The sequence below is a fragment of the Protopterus annectens genome, chromosome 6.part0, assembly GCF_019279795.1.
Source record: "Protopterus annectens isolate FY-2018-M chromosome 6.part0, PAN1.0, whole genome shotgun sequence".
NCBI lineage: Eukaryota > Metazoa > Chordata > Ceratodontiformes > Protopteridae > Protopterus > Protopterus annectens.
The window spans coordinates 477,725,434-477,741,022 of NC_056737.1; positions in this window are offsets into that span (position 1 = coordinate 477,725,434).

Here is a 15,589-nt window from a genome sequence, read left to right on the forward strand (position 1 = left end):
AGAAACCAGAAATTCATCCCTGGATTAGTACCTATGTCTCTAATGGACACAGGTAACCTGTAAATGGTTCATCTCCCAGGCCCATGCTTACACTTATCAAGGGTATCAGAACTTGTCAGAGTTTTGGGATGCATAGCTAGGCTTAAAAAGGCCATTGTGGTCGTTAGCCTAATAAACACCTATGAACCTACAAATTGTTTGCTAATGTTTCTGACTGACCCTAGTAAAAACCTCTTAAACCTCCAACAGAACAGAAAACTTAAAACAAAACAAATGTAATACAAGAATAAGATACAAAATAGAAGTAACTAAACCTTAAATGAAAAACTTCAAAATAAATGCAGACAGAGATCGGCAATATTCAGGCAGAGTACAGCAAGCAAGCCAAACAAGCTCGCTTGCTGTACTGTTCTTTAAATAATTGTCAGTGTAGCTCAGTTCATATTATGAAGAACCCCTTTGATCATCTTCTGTGTTATAAACAAAAATCATACATTGTTTTCAATTTTAATTCTTCCTTTAAAATGTTCTGTTGTGCCCCCATTAATGAGTTTCATCCACTTTGAAATTCTCATGTCTATTATCTTGTTTCTTTTTTCAATTTAGAATTCCAAAATCCTTGCTTGGATGGATTTCAGAGAGAGAGTTTGAAATGCCTCTAGTTTATAAACTACTTAAGTTATTTCTCTCTTTAAATGCTTATGTTTAGACCCATAAATAATTGGATTATTTTTCAACACTATAAGTACTTTAACATGATAAAGATGTTGGGTGAGATGGAGAGAAATGGCTCCTGAGTGTGCTCATAGCAATGTGGAAAGAAAGGTATATACACCAGATCACTGGAGAATAAGCATACTAATGCCAGTATTAAAGAACAAAGGGTACATACATAACTGCGGGCAGTACAGAGGTATCAAACTCCTGTCACACTTCATGAAAGTTCTGGAGATGATGATTTGATGATTGATAAATAAATTTGCAGAGTAGTAGAATGTATGATGGCAGATAAGCATTTTGGATTCAGATCAGGATGCAGCACAACTGACCTGACATTTGCAGTGAGGCAGATACTTGAGAAGAAGCTAGAAATGAGGAAAGGGTCCAACTGGGCATTCCTAGATTTGGGAAAAGCATATAACAAGATCCCAAGAAAGCTGATTTGGGCAGTTCTGCTGTGGTTCAAAGTCCCAGAAACATTGGTAAAGTTAAGCTATGTACAAAGACCCAATGACTCAAGTACAAACATTGTTCGGTCTTACAGAGGGGTTTCCAGTGGGAGTGGGTGTGCATCAGGGTTCAGCTCTGAGTGCACTGCTGTTCATGCTGGTGATGAACTACATTAGCAAACAGGTTGGAGGGGACAGATCAGTAAAGTTGCTGTATGCAGATGTGGCATTATAGGCAGGCTCTGATCAAGAACTTCATCAAAGGATAGGAGAATGAATTCATAACTGAAGGCACATGGAGTGAAACTGAGTACAGATAAGTCAGTCATAATGGCAACAAGTAGGGGAAGTAAAAAGAAGCTACAATTTAAAATAGAAGGGGAAATAGTGGAACAGGTTAAGAGCTTCAGGTGGGTGGCTGAGGAGAAGAGAAGTCTGAATGAGGAGGTTAAAGCTAGAATCAGGGAGCTGCAGCCAACTGGCACAGAGTATCAGGGATAGTGTGTGTCAGAAAAATGCCAAGGAAGCTGAAACGTAAGGTGCACAAAACACTGGTGCACCCTTTTGGTGAGGAAAGTAAACCTATATATTTTTTGACTGTGACTTGTTAATAGAGTTGCTTTCTGTTTTGCCTGCTCCATTTTTTTGTTTTGTTTTAAGAAATCTACTTGACATGGTGTATTTGTTCTATGTGAGAGATAGACACTTAAATTATCTAGGCTGCACATTTCATGTGTTTTTTCATTGGTTAAATTGTCTCTTGAGTGATACTTAAATACACATTGAATTTCTGGGCCTTTGTCTTTTCTTAAAAGATTTCAAGCCTGCAAAACTAAAGCACAGCTGGTGATTTCCTGCTAGTTTTAACCACCCACCCTTCCCTTTGTTGATCTTTTTTTAAACCTGGTGAATTTAATCTCCCCACCCCTACTGTAAATTGAGTTTAATAAGCTCCTCCCTTTCTACACTGCTATTGATATCTTGAATTATTTATTTACCCTTCCTTGTGCTTATGTTGAAAAAGTGCATCTTGCCTCTCATTGTCTGTTCTACTGATTTACTTGCTCTAAATTCATTATCTAGCTAGCTGTTGGATAAAATACTGTATTTTTACACTCTTAGAAGCACTTCTTTTTACATAAAGAGGTGAGTGGACTTCCTATCTAGTGCACTGGGAGGTAGCCTGCTCTGTTTAGGGTGGGGAAACATTTGAAATCTCTACATGTAGTTTTATTGGCTGGAGAACTTATTAATCAGCTTATTTTGTTTTTAGTGCCTTTATAAATTCATCAGAATTGAGTATCTGTTGGCTCATTCATGCAACGCAAAGTACTTTTATTGAATAATTACACTTTTATAAGCTGTTTAAACTACACTGCTATATCCATAGATTTACATTTGATTATGGAAGCATTTCATATATTCTAAGTTTGTTTGTGGTATCATTTTACTCTGGATATTTCTTTACTGTGCTTTTACATTAGGAGGACTGGAATTCTTCATCTAGTGGCAGTAGATGTTTATCTGGTCTATATGAGCTGAGAAGCACACAAAAAGGTTACTGCTCAATTTCTCAGTTGTTTAGCTTCTGCTGCATACCTACAATCAGCTGCATTACTAGCTGAGTTAAGTACAAACTTGCGGTGTTAAAGATTGTACTGCATTTTATTTTATTTTTCTGTGTATTTAATTGTTTCACTGGTCTGTCTCTCTGTAGTTATTTATTTTTCTATTTAATTGTTTCATAGAATACTGTGGTCTCTCTCTGTCTCTGCAATTGGTGGGGGCTATTGTGTTTCACTTCATTGATATTCAGTGTTAAACTCTTAGCCTAGAGCGTTTATGTGTATTTATAAGTGCTAGTTACATATCTTGGAATTTATTACTGCTCAATTTCTGAGTTGCTTGGCTTCTGCTACATACCTACAATCAACTGCATTGCTAGCTGAGTTAAATACAGACTTGCAGTGTTAAAGATTGTACTGCATTTTATTTTATTTTTCTGTGTATTTAATTGTTTCATTGGCCTGTGTCTCTCTCTGTAGTTATTTATTTTTCTATTTAATTGTTTCATAGAATACTGTGGTTTCTCTCTGTCTCTGCAGTTAGTTACCTGCCCACCCTCCCTGTTCTTGTTGTGATATTAATCTTGGTGGCTTTGGAATTGCCCACTCCTGCAAATTTGTGTTTGTACACACCTCCTGGGTCTATCTCATTTGCTCACTCAACCGAGTACAGTGAGATCATATTTTGACTTCAGACACTCCTACCAGTCCCATCTGTTCAGCTCTTTCCCAGCTCTATTCCAGTCTAGTGTCACTAGCTCATTCTACCTAATACAAAGAGAACATTTGTGAATGGCAAGCCACTTAGGTCCTTAATTTTGAATTATCTTGTTTCGCCTTTCTCCCTTTCCACTTTCCAAAAAAAAAATTCTAAACTTGTTTCCTGCCTTTCCTGTAAGTAGTTTAGTCCAGATAAAGATTTGCTGTAACCAGGACTGTTTGTAATCGTCTGAGCCCCCAAAGCCTTTCTGTGTTGGAGGGTATCCTTCTAGCTTATCGGTAGGAGTGGTAAGCACTAGGTAGCCTATCTACCACAAGAGTGGTTTCTGGCCCAGAAATTGTAGTCTATTGGCCATTTGAGTAGTTTTTCCAGCTCTTTCAACCTTCTGGTTTCAAAGCCTGCATTTGCGCTTGTTTCCCACCTTTCCTGTGACTAGTCTAGTCCAGATACAGATTTGCTGTATCCAGGACTGTTTGTAAGCTTCTGAGCCCACAAAGCCTTTCTGTGGTGGAGCGAAGCCTTCTAGCTTATCAGTGGGAGTGGTAAGCACTAGGTAGCCTATCTACCACAAGCATGGTCTCTGGCCCAGAAATTGTAGTTTATTGGCTGTTTGGGCAGTTTTTCCATCTCTTTCAACTTTCTGGTTTAAAAGCCTGCACTTGCTCTTGCTTCACACATTTCCTGTAACTAGCCTAGCCCAGATACTGGTTTGCTGTATCCAGGACTGGTTGTAAGCTTCTGAGCCCACAAAGCCTTTCTGTGGTGGAGGGAAGCCTTCTAGCTTATCAGTGGGAGTGGTAAGCACTAGGTAGCCTATCTACCACAAGCATGGTCTCTGGCCCAGAAATTGTAGTTTATTGGCTGTTTGGGCAGTTTTTCCATCTCTTTCAACTTTCTGGTTTAAAAGCCTGCACTTGCTCTTGCTTCACACATTTCCTGTAACTAGCCTAGCTCAGATACTGATTTGCTGTATCCAGGACTGGTTGTAAGCTTCTGAGCCCCCCCCCCCACCCAAGCCATTCTATGTTGGAGGGAAGCCTTCTAGCTTATCAGTGGGAGTGGTAAGCACTAGGTAGCCTATCTACCACAAGAATGTTTTCTGGTCCAGAAATTGTAGTTTATTGGGCGATTGGCAGTTTTTCCATCTCTTTCAACTTTGTGGTTTAAAAGCCATGTTTGCACTTGTTTCCCACCTTTCCTGTAACTAGCTAGTCCAGATACAGATCTGCTGTATCGAGGACTGTTTGTAAGTTTCTGAGCCCCCCAAGCCTTATTGTGTTGGAGGGAAGCCTTCTAGTTTATCAGTGGGAGTGGTAAGCACTAGGTAGTCTATCTACCATAAAAGTGATTTCTGGCCCAGAAATTATAGTGTATTGGCCGTTTGGGCAGTTTTTCCATATCTTTCAACTTTCTGGTTTAAAAGCCTGCATTTGCACTTGTTTCCCACCTTTCCTGTAACTAGTCTAGTCCAGATACAGATTTGCTGTATCCAGGACTGTTTGTAAACTTCTGAGCGCCCCAAGCCTTTCTGTATTGGAGGGAAGCCTTCTAGCTTATCAGTGGGAGTGGTTAGCACTAGGTAGCCTATCTACCACAAAAGTGATTTCTGGCCCAGAAATTGTAGTTTATTGGCCGTTTGGGCAGTTTTTCCATCTCTTTCAACTTTCTGGTTTAAAAGCCTGCATTTGCACTTGTTTCCCACCTTTCCTGTAACTAGTCTAGTCCAGATACAGATTTGCTGTATCCAGGACTGTTTGTAAACTTCTGAGCGCCCCAAGCCTTTCTGTATTGGAGGGAAGCCTTCTAGCTTATCAGTGGGATTGGTAAGCACTAGGTAGCCTATCTACCACAAGAGCAGTTTCTGGCCTAGAAATTGTAGTTTATTGGCTGTTTGGGCAGTTTTTCCATCTCTTTCAACTTTCTGGTTTAAAATCCTGCATTTGCACTTGTTTCCCACCTTTCCTGTAACTAGTCTAGTCCAGATACAGATTTACTGTATCTGGGACTGTTTGTAAGCTTCTGAGATCCCCAAGCCTTTCTGTGTTGGAGGGAAGCATTCTAGCTTATCAGTGGGAGTGGTAAGCACTAGGTAGCCTATCTACCACAAGATCCAGGTACAGATTCTTAGTTTTAGCACTTGAATTTGCTTATTCCTGCTCACTTGTTCAGAACTTGTTGTTAGCACTAAATAAGCTACAAATTACTACAGCACTCAACTTTCCTCTTTACCTAGAGGAAAACAGTTTTTGTACTTACTTACCTCACTTGCTTAGAGAAAAAACAGCTCTTATACTCACTTTCCTCACTTGTGTAAAGGAAAGTAGTTTTTTTTATCCAGGCATGTCTAAGGGTCAGCTCCCAGTGTTCTCTCCTGTCTATCTGATGAATCTGGGCATCTTGAGGCAATGTAGCAATTGCCTTGTGTACACAGACAACCCCCTCCTCCTACCACCCAACACCACAACCTGTGAGAGATGTACTTATCTAGCTAAGCTGGAGGTAAAGCTCTCTCCAACCAAGACTAAACTTGACAGTCAAGAGGAGAATGTAAATGCTTGCACCACACCACACTCATCACATAGTCCCACTAAACCTACACCACCAAAATCCACACATAGAAACACAAAAACATTTGCAGAGGCTCTCAATAATAATCTGCTCAATCAGCAGAGACCTCCAAAGCAGAAATGCAAGCAACCTCCACCCACCAACACAACCCAAATGACACATAGCCCACACACTCAGTGTGCCAGTAAACCACAGCCCATAAGGCAAACCAACGTACCCAACACACTAGTCATAGGTGACGCTATAGTTGGACATCAGTGTGCCAGGCTAAAGAAGGAGAAGGTTACTGTCAGCTGCCTGTCAGGTGCCAGGATCTGCCACATAACCCATGCACTCAGGTCACTCCACAACAAGTACAAATATGACTCTGTCATTGTCCATGTTGGTTTGAACGACCTGAGACGTACCTCCCTGGACTACATGAAAAGAGACACAGAAGAGCTTTCTGATCTTGTAGTCCAGGCAGGTATGACCCTAGCCCTGAGTAGCATCCTGCCATCGCCCAGAATGATACCGCAGTACAAGGACAAAATGATTGATTTCAACAATTGGCTAAGCTTCTGGTGTCATTCTAAGGGGATCCAGTATCTGTCTGCCTGGGATGACATGGTCGACAGACTACGATGCTTTGCCAGAGATGGCCTGCATCTGTCGCCCCTGGGATTCTGGATACTGGCTAAGGCTCTTGCCACCCCTATAGTTCCTTTTTTAGGCAAGGTTCAAATGACAAATTCACCAATGTAACAGGAACATGCAAGCAAAAACTGAGGGTAATGCTACTCAATGCTAGAAGTCTAAATCTCAAAATGCACTCACTCGAGGCACTCCTTAAAATGGAGAACATTGATATCTGTGAACTGACCGAGACCTGGTTCAAGGCTCTAGAGAGCACCCCTGCATTACCAGGCTATAACTCATAAAACAAGATGTGAGCACGAAAAACACCAAAGCAAGCTTCCACTGCTTGAAACCAGCAAACGGAGATGATAAATAAACAATTTTATTGTTTTACAGAAACTTCTATTTAAAAACTTTGCTTTTCAGCACAGAGTGAAGCACAAATGTGAAAGACGAATCCCAGCAGTACAAATCAAGCGCTTTCGCTTGGTCTCATTGCCAAGCTTTATCAAGATCAAAATAGCAATATATTTCTAACTTCATTTATAAGGTCTGTTGACCATCATGTGATAGCTTTAGTAATTAAGCTGTTAAAGCTATACAAACAGTTTCAAACAGACAATCCTCTATTCACGTACCACTGTCATGGATACACAAAGGTTATTCCAATAAAATGTAAAACCTTGAACAAAACACCTCTAACAATTTACTATGCTTTGTTACTAACTTTTGCATTCAAAATGTTTTATATACAAAGTATGTAAAAAATATATATATATATGTACACCAAGTTTGTAAAACTATGTCCAACAAAACATGTTTTTAACTAGAGGGCTATACATAACTGTTTTTTAAAATGTTTTTTTAAAAATGTATATACTAATTATTAAATAAATAAATTTACAAGAACATTAAAAAGGTTTGCAATGAATATTTTTTAAAAAGTATTTTATAAAAAAACTGAGCATGAATTTATCAAACTTCCATTCAACAAATGTTAAATAACCTATAAAAATACCTATCAATTCATATATTATTGTAAAATCTATATGTACAACTATTAAAACACTGTGCTATGAACATATTAATACACAACCGATTACATGTAAATTTATAATGTTGTCTCCTTAACTTGTGAATCACAGTCTGGCCAGTCTTAATTTGAGCACACTTTTAATATTTATACTATCATTTAGACCGGGACTTGTGGCTGCATACAATTTTAGTTGCCACAACAATTCCTTGTATTCCAAACGCGTTTCCCAGTCTCCCCCTCTACTATCCACTTGCACCTGTTCCAACACTATAAATTTTATAGACATTTCGGGACATAATAATAGGTGTTTGTAAAAGGCATTTGTATCTTTTTTCCTCGAAACCTCATACATATGTTCATAAATTCTCTTTCTCAGAGACCTTTCCGTTTTACCTACATAGAAACTGTGGCACTTGGTACAATGACCTAAGTAAACAATCCCTTGTGTTGCACAGTTTGCATGAATGCTAGCTTTAAAACAAAAATTCCTGGATGGAATATATAAGGAATCACTGTTTATAATATGTGTACATTGTTTACAGCTTCCACATTTGTAGGTACCTTTTTTCAACTTACTGTTGTTACTAGTTCTTTCTTGTTGTTGAAATTTCTCAAATAAATCCTTTATATTAGTGTCCCTACGTCTTATGAATTTAGGATGCTTCGAAATGTATTTACATAATTCTTCATGACCAGTTAGAACAGGCCAAAATTTATTAATCACCCCTTCAATTTGCTGTGAATCAGTAGAATAAGTGTGGATGTAGCTGTTAGTAAATACCGCTGTATTGCTTTCACTAGAATTCTCTAAACCATTCTGACCTAGGCCTAATAATGGTGGAAATTTTTGCTCTCTCTGTTCTATGACTTCTTTGCCTAACATGTCTATCAAGTCCTCTGGATACCCCCTTTCCAAAAACATGGTTTTTATTTTCACCATTTCTTCCATGAAGAATTCTAAGGTGCTCGACATTCTTGAAGCCCTTATCATTTGCCCCTTAACTATACCTTTCTTTTGATAGTAAGGGTGACCACTTGCATAATGCAAATAGGTATTGGAAAAAGTGGGTTTCCTGAACAATTTGGATGTGAACCTTTTGTTGACACAGTCCTTAAAAATTGTAACATCCAAATAATTCATTTTATCTTCACTTAAACTATACGTGAATGACAAAAAATTAGTTGTGGAATTAATGTATTCGACAAATTCCATGAATTGTGTCTCAGTGCCTGTCCACAAAATACTTATGTCATCCAAAAACCTTGTATAATGTTTGATGCATTCCTTCCATTGAGTTGAAAAGATAAATTCCTGTTCCCATTTGTGTAGTATAATATTGGCATACATGGAGGCACAGGGTGCTCCCATTGCAACCCCCTTCCTTTGTCTATAAATTTCTCCATTGAAAAACATGAAATTGTTCTTTAATATAATCTCCATGAATTCCACTAACAAATTAATGGTATTGGTTGACAAATTTGATTCTCTGACTAGTATTTCATTAAACCATTCTAGCCCCTGTTCATGGGGGATACTTGGGAATAGGTCTACAACATCAATGGTAATTAATAATAAATCCACTTGAAATAATTCTCTCTGAATTCTTCTTAAGAAGTCCCAAGAATCTTTACATATATATTGCAGTGTTGTGGCAAAACTTTTCAATTTGTAATCAACAAATTTGCCTATGGGCTCCAAGACACCTCCTTTTCCTGAGACAATCGGCCTGAACTTCAATGGTTCTAGGCCTTTATGTGTCTTTGGAATTCCAAAAATTATGGGAATTTTGGGTTTGTTAACATTTAAATAATTATAAATTTCTTCATTGATAAACCCTTGTAATAAATGGTCAGTTAAAGTGTATTTAATTTTGGAATAAGCCAGATTCACTTCGTTTCTAGAGACTAGTTCATATTTTTCAGAGTTTTGCAATAAATCAAACATGTGCATTTCATAGTCTTGTGTGTACATCAAAACTAACCCCCCTCCCTTGTCTGGTTTCATGGTTCTACACTTTTCATTTCTTAAATACTGTATTAATGATATTTCTTCCGCCTTCATATTCACCGGAACTTTTACTACTCCTTTACCAATGATTTTTCTTATCTCTTTAGTGGCCATCTCTTCAAATATTTTTAGACATGGGTGGGTTGGGGGATTAAATGTACTGGCCCTCGCTAATATGTTTTTATTATGGGGCTGTCCATTGAAATTTAAAAGTAAATTCATCTGTCTTACAAATAGTTTTAAGTCTATTAAAGCTTCTGACAATTCAGTTGGATAGGCAAGAATAAAATGCAGGCCTTTTGTAAATAAATCAAAGTACTCTTTTTTAATTTCCACTTCCGTAAAATTGTATATCATAAAATTCTTATCTTTGACTATATTATAGTTTTTTCCTTCTTCATTCTCATGTAAAATTGTCACTTCCTGATCATTGTGGATTGGGAAACTAATATTAACACTGTCTAAATCTATGTTTTCCTCCAGTTCTGTTGCTGGTAAGTCTCCCCCCTCCCCATGAACCTGTCCTGGGGAAAGTGAAAATCCTGGTGTGTATTTTTTCTACTTTTTTCTGCTATTCTTTCACTCCTTCTCAATGGTTCAGTAGGTGGTTCTGCATGGTCATTTCTATAGGTGTTAGCTTGTATTCGATTCCTATTATAATCATCACTAGGCTATAACTCATACCATACTTTTCGACCATCTAACCTGGACCAGAACACCAAAGGCGGAGGTGTGTCCATATTCATTAAGGATATCCACACCTCCAGGCTAGTTGCGCAGCATAATGCATCCGAGGTTATCCAAGTGCAACTAACTCTGGGCAAAACTGCAATCCAAACTGTAGCTTGCTACAGATCCCCCACCGTGCCCCAGGATTCTCACTCCTCTATTCTTGATATACTGGAAATTATTAGGGTTCAACCAAACACACTAATAATGGGCGATTTCAAGTACCCCACCATTAACTGGGAAAACTACTCATGTAGGAAAATCACACATCAACAGTTCCCCAAAGGAACAAAGAAACACAGGAATTCTCCTCAATTGAAAAATAAACCAAGCTGGAAGCACCGCTGTGGCTACAACTTCTTTATTTCACATCACATTCTGGCCCCTCGGTTCCATCAGCCTTCTAAGGAATAACTTCATACAATTCAGTAGCCTTTTTATATCCCCTATATCCCCTTAATGCTAAGTGCTAATTGATTAAATGCATTCAATAAATTACAATTTCTACACCTACTACCCAAATCTTAAAGGTGCCTCATAAATATATGAAAAACATCATTTCAATATCACAAACAATTTCGTTTTACATTTTTACATAAATAAGTATATATATATATATATATATATATATATATATATATTTTTTTTTTTTTTTTTTTTAATCAAACATGCTTAACAATGTTCTAACTACAATGACCCCTAATACATGTTGCATTTTATTTAAAATATTATATTTCTTTATCATTGCATTCAATGCCTTATTTTGACAGGTGCCTTCAAACATTAATTTTATACTCATTACTTATTTTCTATATGTTCAACTAAATTTTACTAAATTTTTTACTTTTCTAATAAACTGCATGATGCAAAATTAATATATTCACTCTCCTCTTGGACATGGACCCTACACATCCCAATTAACTTCCGAAGTACAGACTAACACAGAAGGCCTCTGGCTCATGAAGTTCACAGATGACTGCAAACTAGGAGCCATAGTCAAGTCCCCAAATGATGTGGCATCCTACAGAAGGGCCTCATTGAGACAGATGCCTGGTGTTAGAGGCATGGCCTCAAGCTCAATGCCAAAAAGTGTATTGTCATCCCCTTTGGTAAAAACTCTGTACCCATGAACTATCACATAAATGGCAGTCTACTTAATGCTGAATGTGTGATAAGAGACCTTGGGACCCAGGTGGACAGTAGTCTCTCCTTTGATAATCACATCGCCACAGTAGTCAGGAAATCCTTCTATGTGGCACACCTCATCACAAAAGGGTTCTCATCCTGGAAAAAAGAGGTCATTGTTCCCCTCTAGTACAATGCCCCTTTTGGAGTGTACCTCACAAGATATCTGCAGCAGCTGGAAAGGCCACAGAAGTACCTCACAAAGAGGATTACTGGCCTCAAACAGATGCCCTACACTGACCATCTCAAAGAACTCCAGCTTTACTCTGTAGCATACCGCCTACTCCGAGGAGATCTCTGCCTAACATATAAAGCTATGTTAAGCCCAGAGCTGTTGGACATGCTACACCTTATGAAATCCCAATACCTCCGAGCTACACACTCTGGGGACCTAAACCTTGTCACCACAATAAACAAGGCATGCTGGAAGGATAGATTCCTGTCCCAGAAACTTCCTATACTCTGGAACAAGCTACCCATCTATGTCAAGCAAAATTCCTCTTTAGCACTTTTCAAGAAAAATCTTGATGAGTTAATGGGAAATAGGAAATACACTCCAGGGATCACTTCTGTGGCTCTGCTCAACAAGGGCACAGGAAATTAACTTTCTTGGGTTGGCGTAAGCCAGGGAACCTTGTTGGTTAGGCTTACTTAGGCCCTTGGGCCGATAGCCTAGTACCTTCCTATGAACCTATGAATCTAAGTATTTTTGCACTTCTCTTATACACTGGGACTGTACTTTAGCAGTTTGAAGAAAAACTATACTGTCGGCTGCTGCTTTAAGTAGTTAATTGCACTTTATTACATTGTATCTTGTAGTTGTATGTAGTTTGTGTGGTCTTGTTACAGCTGGGCTCCAAACCAGCTATTCTACATTAAGAAATTGTTTATGTGCACCCTGGTTGCAGAAGTGTGCTGATCTAACCTGTCTGAGTTGGGTATTGCTGGTGGAAGGCTTATTGTGTGCTTTCCTGATTGGTAGTTAGCTTAAAACTTGTTTCTCTTTGCTTGTATTTAAAGCCTTGTGTTTGTGTGGTGCTGTTCATAGGTTCATAGGTTCATACTAGGTTATCTGCCCTAGGGCATTTATAAGCCTAGCCAGAGTGTGTATGGCTTTCGCCACCCATATTAAATTAATTTTGCTATGCCCTTTTTCAAGGTTAGTATACTGTGCCTCTGTCTAACAGTGACACAGAAGTGATACCCGGGGTAAACCTACGATCTCCCATCCACTCATCAAGATTCCTCTTGAAGAGAGTCAATGAGGGACTCTGCCTAACCTGGACTGAGATTTTATTCCAGAGTGAAGGGAGCCTCTGGGTTATGAATCTGTCCCTCCAGCATGTCCTATTTATTTCAGTGCTGAGGTTCAAGTCCCTCAAATGCGTAGCTCGATGGGATTTGGATTTTCTGAGGTGCAGCATGTCCATTAATTCCGGGTTGGACATGGCTTTATACGTCAGGCACAGATCGCCTCTGAGCAGGCGGTATGAAACTGAGTAGAGCTGGAGTTTCTTTAACCGGGCAGCATACGGCATCTGTTTGAGCCCCTTGATCCTCTTGGTGAGGTACTTTTGGGGTCTTTCCATTTGCTGCAGGTGTCTGGTAAGGTGTCTGCTGCATACTGAGCAGCGTTGCCTTATTGGTTATTTTTAGTCTACACAAAGTATAGGTCCCTCTTGTAGTCTTGGTGCTACAAGCACAGACCTGTCAAATTAACCCATTCCCTTCCTTAGTAAAATATACAGTAAGAGCCTGCTATCATGGATGGGCAGTTTCCCATCATCTCTCTGGACAGCCTGATATACATTGGCATCCTGATGCAAAGTAGCAATTGTCTCATGTATACTGACAAGCACTTACTCCTAAAACAAATAAATGCTTTATGTGAGAGATGTAGTTACATTATGAAATTGGAGCCAAGATTCTCACATAAGGACAAATTGAATGCCAAACAGGTTGTCAGCACACACACACACTTCTCTTACTACCTAAAGACATGACACACAAACCCCATACGAGGAGGTACCCACTAGTAACTTACCAAAAGATCAGAGGCTTCCCAAATGGAAACCACTTACATACATAATGAAAAAACAACCACAACACATAGTAACACACACACACACACACACACACACACACACACCAGTGTCTCAACAAATAAGACCATAAAGCGTAACACAACAAACCCTAATGCATTTTTCATAGTTGACTCCATTGTGAGACATACGGATGTTCCCCTCACCAGACTGGATAAGGAGCTGGTTACAGTTAGCTGCCTGTCAGGTGCCAGGATCTGTCTATTCACTCAAGCACTCAAGTCACTCAACCACAAGTACCAGTATGACTCCATCATAGTCCTTGTGGGGTGAATGACTTGAGACGTACCTCACTGGACTATATGAACAGAGACACGACTGAGCTCTCAGATTGTGTCACAGGCAGGTATAAGCCTAATCTTAAGCAACATTCTTCCTTCTCCAAGGATGATGCCACAGTACAAACAAAAAATGATTGACTTTAACAATTAGCTTCTAGTGTCATTCCAAGGGGATCCAGAATCTGTAAGCCTGGGAAGACATTGTCGACAGGCCATGCTGCTTTGGCAGAGAGAGTCTGAACCTGTCTCCTCTGGGCTTTCAGATACTGGCAAAGGCATTAGCCACCCCTATTGTGCTATTTTAGGCAGTGCCAAAATAACCAACCTCCCAACATAACAAAATCCTTTTTAGATAAACTCAAGGTACTGCTGCTTAATGCTAGAAGAAACTGCACTCTCTGGAAGCACTCCTTACTTTGGAAGATGCTGACATCTGTGCAGTGAGACATGGAGCACACCCTGGTCATGCAAGGCTACAATGCCTTCAATATGTGCAGACCACAAACTGAGCATAAAAGAACCAAAGTAGTTGTATCCATCTTCATTTAAGGACAAGTACACCTCTAGACTGGTCAAACAGTATGACTCTCTTGAACTACTCCATGTTCAATTAACTACAGACAAAGCCCCCTACCACATCATAGCTATCTATAGGTCCCCCACCATGAAACAGGAAAAGCATATCTCATACCTAGACTTACTGGAGTCACTTGCCATACAGCCTAACATCTTACTCATGGGTGATTTTAATTATCCTACCATTGACTGGGAAACATATACGATCACAAACACTCTGGCTCAGAGGTTCTTGGACTTTGTCAATACAAATGTTCTGGAACAGCTAGTCAGTGCACTCACAAGAGGCTCGGATGTAATATGGGAGAGCATTGCATCCCCATGTGTGAGGTCCTGCCTGTTAGATCGGACCATAAATCAGCCTTGTTTGATTTAATTATAAGACCAGATACCCCATCAAGCTCAAAGATGCACAAGAATTTTTCAAAGACATTTTAACTCCTACTAAGTGATGGTATAAGAACTTTCAAAGCCCCCCTTGAATGCAGATAACACTGACTCCTATGCAGAGGTGTACACCAATGCCCTGTATAACCACTTAAGCAGTAGTATAAAATCAGCTGTATCTGACCAGATTAAAACCAGGTCTTGCAGAAAAAACAAGCCACCCTGGTGGACCTCCTAGTATAAACAGGCTATACAACAAGAGAAAGAAACTAATGTCCAAGAACAGGAGGGAACTGGCTCAGCAGAGAAAGGAATTCCTTTCTAGCTTAAACAAACAAATTAGAGATCTAGGCAAGTCCTCCAAAGCTAATTACAAAGTAAAGATCGCCTCTCTAGCTAAGAATAATCACAAAGCATTCTTTAACTGCATCCAAAATCTAAAAGAGCATACCCAGCTATGAGCTGAATTGGTTGTGGATGGCACAACCTATACTCAAGCAGAGGTAATAGCTAACCTGCTAGCTGACAGATTTGGAGCAAACGTCACCCCCATGTCTCCTCCAGTCATCCCCTAAAGTATATCTGTCCAGTCATCCCCCAAAATACATCTGCCACCATTCCTCAGCCTATTATCTCAAGAGAGC